Source organism: Carassius carassius, chromosome 25 (assembly GCF_963082965.1).
Source record: "Carassius carassius chromosome 25, fCarCar2.1, whole genome shotgun sequence".
Taxonomy (NCBI): domain Eukaryota; kingdom Metazoa; phylum Chordata; class Actinopteri; order Cypriniformes; family Cyprinidae; genus Carassius; species Carassius carassius.
This window is the reverse complement of record NC_081779.1, coordinates 6380288-6386491: the sequence shown is the minus strand read 5'-3', so window position 1 is coordinate 6386491 and position 6204 is coordinate 6380288.

Sequence of the window (6204 nt, the reverse complement as noted above, 5' to 3'; positions counted from 1 at the left end):
CAGTTTCAGCAACCATTACCAGTGGCTAATGGGTACATTTTTTGATGGATCATTCCCTGCACACTGCTGTTACATATAGCAGTGTCAATTTGTTCCATAATTCATTCAACTGTAGGTTTCTATGAAATGATTTTAAAAATGAAGAAATTACTTGTTTGTAAGTTTTAAGAAATGCTTTTAATATTAAACAAACTGCTCTAATCGTTAGGATGTGAAAACAAATGGGAAACTGATTTACAATAAGATACTTTCAATGGAAGCCTAGTAGTCTAATGGGCAGCACCACAAATAAACGTAACATTCAATTGATAAATTCATGACCAGCTACAAATGCAAAACCGATTACTTTTACATGGTATACCTTGAAGAAAGATTGAAGCGATGCAACACAAACTCTAAACACACATAAACGGTTCATTTGCCCAAAAAACTAGTTTCAGTCCCAAAAGACACTTCATACAGCTTTACAGTTATAGGGCGCCGTTTGTAAAGTGGCTCATGCTGAAAATAACAGCAACATTTTGTCACATTTAGCTTCAAACAATGTTTAAAAAACTGGTATGAATTTTTGACGGTCCCTTTTTAGCACATTTACAACCATATTTGTCAACTTAGAGATATTTTAAATTGTTAAATATACATATTAAATGTTACACCTAAATGTTAAATGTTAAATCTAAATGCTAAATCTAAATGTTAAATCTAAATGTTAAATCTAAATGTAAATGTAAAATATATATGTTAAATCTAAATGTAAATGTTAAATCTAAATGTAAATGTTAAATCTAAATGTAAATGTTAAATCTAAATGTAAATGTTAAATATAAATGTTAAATATAAATCTAAATGTTAAATCTAAATGTTAAACCTAAATCTAAATGTTAAATATAAATGTAAAATCTAAATGTTAAATCTAAATCTAAATGTTTCGGTTGAAACTAAATATTTAGCTAATATGCAAATTCAGAATGCCAATAACCGGAAGTGCCAAAATAAAAGCTTGATGAGGTTAGTGTGTTTATAGCATCGTGTCGAATAAAAACCATATCATCTGAGGAAATTGACTCTTGGACATGGATTATCGTGATAATGACTACCTAAAATAATATACCTGTACATACATAATGCTCATTGTAATATACCTGCCATACATTGTCAATTTGTATATTGTCTTTCCTTACCTACCTATTTCTTTTTCTTTCTTTTTTTTTTCCATTTTGTGTTTTTTGTTCTGTCACTGTCATTCTGTTGCACTGCAGAGCTTCTGTCACGAAAACAAATTCCTCGTATGTGTGAACATACCTGGCAATAAAGCTCATTCTGATTCTGATTCTGAGTCAAAGTGAGACCCCTCGTGGCTGGCTATTATGGCTACAGGTCATCATAAGTCCCATACTTTTCATAAAAATGACATTAGCCTACTCTTAAATACAGTTTCTCCAAATGCGTATTTTCGGACTATAAGTCGCACCTGAGTATAAGTCGCATCAGTTCAAAAAACGTCATGATGAGGAAAAAAACATTGCACTGGACTATAAGTCGCGTTTATTTAGACCCAAGAACCAAGAGAAAACATTACCGTCTACAGCCTAGAGAGGGCGCTATATGCTGCTTAGTGTAGGCTACAGGAGCACTGAGCAGCATAGAGCGCCCTCTCGCGGCTGTAGACAGTAATGTTTTCTCTTGGTTCATGTCAAATTAATTTTGATAACAGCCAAACTATGAAAAAAGTGTGATTTATAGTCCGGAAAATACGGGTAGTCATTATCATGATAATCCATGTCCAAGATTCAATTGTCTCGGATGAGATGGTTTTTATTTGTTACTTATTTGACACGATTCACACACACCAACCTCATCGAGCTTTTATTTTGGCAGTTCCGGCATTTTGAATTTGCATATTAGCTAAATATTTAGTTTCACCCGAAACATTTAGATTCAACATTTAGATTTAGATTTAGATTTAACATTTAGATTTAGATTTAACATTTATATTTAACGTTTAGATTTAAATTTATATTTAACATTTATATTTATATTTATTTTTATATTTAACATTTAGATTTTATATTTAGATTTAACATTTAGATTCTAAGTTGACAAATATTGTTGTTAATGTGCTAAAAAGTGACCGTCAAAAATTCATACCGGTTTTCTTAACATTGTTTGAAGCTAAATGTGACAAAATGTTGCAGTTATTTTCATCATGAGCAGCTTTACAAACGGCGTCCCATATACAGTAACACATATTTGTACTGTACAATTCATGTCCATGGGAATCCACAAGGATTAAAGCTTCATTTTTTTATATTTAAAAGGAAAATAATCTGCATTCAGAACTAAAAGACACTGAGATGAATGGCAAAAACACCACATAAATCATCTTTAAAAAACTATTATCATGCTATTGGTCATTCCTTTGTGCTTTTAGGCATGGCAATGAATGCTAACAATATTGGTGGGAATGCCAACTCAGAAATCTCTGTAAAAGCATCAGCATCCACTGACTGGCACTTACATGTAATTAACGATTTAAACATTTTCTGCATTCAGGACTTAAGTTCTCTTCGGGGAGACAAAGAGAAAGCATTTAGAAAGAAACTTTCAGTAAACATGGTGAGAGAGTGGTAAATTCTTACCATCGCTCTCTCAAGACCCTTTATTAGTGATTTATCTCCCTCTAATAATAGCATCAGGGGAGTTCTGCGGTCTTGGATGAGTCTCATGTTGGTTCTGCACTGAATCAGTGTTGGGGAAAGTTACTTTTAAAAGTAATGCCTTACAATACTGCGTTACTCCCTAAAAAAGTAACTAAATACGTTACTTAGTTACTTTTTATGGAAAGTAATGCGTTACTTTCACGTTACTTTTTAAATATGAGCAGGGCTTGATTGTTTTTAATATAAGAAGTTCTATTTATAGCAAATGTAAAAGCCCTTTCACACCAAAAAGTGTAATGAACAGTAGAACACAGGAGAAGAAGGTTCAACACTCTTCAGCAATAAAAAAAAAAACAATGAAGCACAATTGTTAGTTTATCTAAAGTCATTTTATAATTATTAGTATGGTTGAACTGGATCATTAAAGGTCAGCAGCAAAGACACTGTTAATAAAATGGGAATAGATACATTTGTGTTATTTAATATATTTAGTTATTGCAGGTTTGCGTCATATTCTGAGTTTGCATTTCACTGTTTTGATTAATTTTGATGAATACTAAATCTGTTTTGTTTTTTGTTTTTTTGTGAGTGGGATGAATTAATGCACATTCACATTTAGTCTAGAACTACAGTAACATCATGTTCACACAGCGCACACAACGCCTCCATACTTCCGATTTCTCCCAATATGGGAACAGGAGGCTTGTCAGTCAAAAAATGGAAATACAAAGTAACTGGCGTTACTTTTTTTAAAAAGTAACTCAGATATTTTCTTGTAAATTAAAAAGTAATGCGTTACTTTACTAGTTACTTGAAAAAAGTAATCTGATTACGTAACTCGCGTTACTTGTAATGCATTACCCCCAACACTGCACTGAATTAAAGAGCTTGAGGAGGCAGGGTTGAGTTGTCCAATCACTGCCTCACACTAAATGAGTCAACCAACCAGATTCACTTCTTCATGTGAACTTAATGGAAAAAACACATTTCCCTTTAGTATTCAGGAAGCCCAAAAAGTGCAAAAAAATACTCAAAGTACAATAATCATTTGCAACTTGCATAATCCAAAATGTGAGGACAGGAAAACAAAATAGTCCATTTTGAATTCATATAGACTTTGAAAGCATCCGGCTGTGTTGTGGGTCAATTTGAATCACACTCAGTTTTATAAACTGTTTAAAATATTGGTTATTCTATTTATATCTTCTTGAATATTTCTCATTTAGGGTTATGAATGTGCATGCAAAGTTGACACATAGGTGTGTTTTTTCAAAGGTGTACAAACTTTGTTACAACTTTTGTGTTGGGGTCAAAACTAGTTTTCATGCAATTTGCCAAAAATCAACATCTGTTCAGCATTAAACCTTTTCCAAATGCTTTCATAAACCTTTAATGACCCCTGATGTTGACAAGCAACAGCAGTAAGATACTTTGCATTGCTGAGCATGTTGTGTGAGTATGTTTGCTGCATCACAAACAATGACACCACAGGTTTGCAGCCTTGATGTTTGCACCCCTGAGTACCGGAAGGTCTGACCTGTGAATACAGTGATGATGATGTTATTTCCGTGGCTTACCACAACCATTTCCTGTAAAGTATTCTAAGGCCTCAAAATTACAGCTTCTGTACAAGGCAAACCTCTCTTGCCTCTTTCATTTCGTAAATGCTGCATATAGGTTTTAAAATGTTGTGGACTAAGAGAGGGATAGGCACCTCTCTTAAAAATTATATAAGCTACTGACAGTTTTTGCATAAGTGCTTGAGATTTTGCGTTTCTGGTCAAACACTGATGGCCAGGTTTTTCTGAGCTCTTTCATTTGATTTAACCAGCATATATATTTATATTTGAATGTGTTTTAAAATAATATGGATAGAGAGCGGGCCATGAACTCTCTTTAAAATTACATCACGGTCTGTTGCTGATTAAAGCAGCTGCAGACACTTACATGTCCACTGCATGCATCTCCACCAGGTGGCGCTCGGGAGTGCAGGGCGATTTTAGTTTTTTGTTTTGTCTTTAGGTATTTGGGCACTAAAAGTGTAATTTTTTAATTAAACGCATTACTTATTCATTAAATAATTGGTGACTGGTATTAAAAATATTAACTGTCTAAGAGAAAAATCTGTCTCTTCTGTAACTTTGTGGATAATAATTTATACTCAAGTAATGACAAACTTAATAACAATACATAATGTTAATTTTAAAATACAGGTTAAAACAGGAAAATTCTTATTTTGTCTCAGGGTACCTTACAGGGGCAACTCCCGGGCCTCGGAGCGAAATCAGATGCAAGTGCACAAAAGGTGCTTTTGCATTTGTTAATTTTTTTGATTATAGATTAGATTCAACTTTATTGTCATTATGCAGAGTACAAGTACAGAGCTAATGAAATGCAGTTATCATCTAACCAGAAGTGCAAGAATATAGTGTTTTATATACATATAAGTGCAGAATGTACAGAATGTACAGTGGAGTTGCTAAATACTGTATTAAGAGTATGTACAGAATATAAATAGGAATGCAATGTAGGATTATATATACACATTATGAACAGCAGCAACGTAAGACAGTGGTAATAAATACGGTTGGTTGAGTGTACAATAGTACTATTGTGCTATTGCACTGTTTTGTCACATTAATGCTAGTTAATGTGACAAAATGTTGTTATTAACTAAATTATTTTATTACTGTTATTAAATGACATTTAGAAAGTACGTCGTTACATGCTATTGTAATTAATAGGGATTTCATACTACAAACGTACATTTTATGTTAGCATATAAATAAATATATTATATAGCCAATCAATTCAAAGTTCTAATGAATAAGCTTATTTATATTTATTCGCATTTACTGTCACTTGGTGGACATTTTTAGTAGTGAAGCAAAAACACTTTTCATGTATATATTTACTGAAGCAATTATAATTAATAAAGTTTAATTATGCAAATTTATTGTGCAATAACATATATGCAGTACTTAATATATGGTCATTTTATTTTTTTCTTTAAACGTATGAGGGAAGCTAATCAATTTTAAGTTCTAGTAGAAGCTTATTTATAAATTTTTAATTTATGAGTGTTTGAAAAAGTTCACACCTTCGTGACCTGCTGTATTACATTATGCGCATTTTTAGAAGTGCAGCAAAATTTGCTGACAGAAAAATTATTTGTTAATAACAAATAATAATAATTATTATTATTAAACGCGTGACGTAAAATTATTAGCATTAAGAAGTAGGCCTTATTAATACTAACAGGAGTTAAATACAGCTTAAATGTTCATAAATGCACTAGTCAATATATAGTCATTCTATTTCATCATTTTACTGCCATCTTGTGGCTATTTTTAGTAGTGCTGCAAAATCACTACTGCCATACCTGTTCAAATTTATATGGCCACCAAACTGATTATAAAATACAAAACCAGATGTTTTATGAGTAAGTACTTATTACTGAAGTACAAAACAATACCTTGGAAAAGAACCATCATTTAAATGACAGTAGTAAGCCACTCAAGACTGTCAAAATTATTTGTTTTAA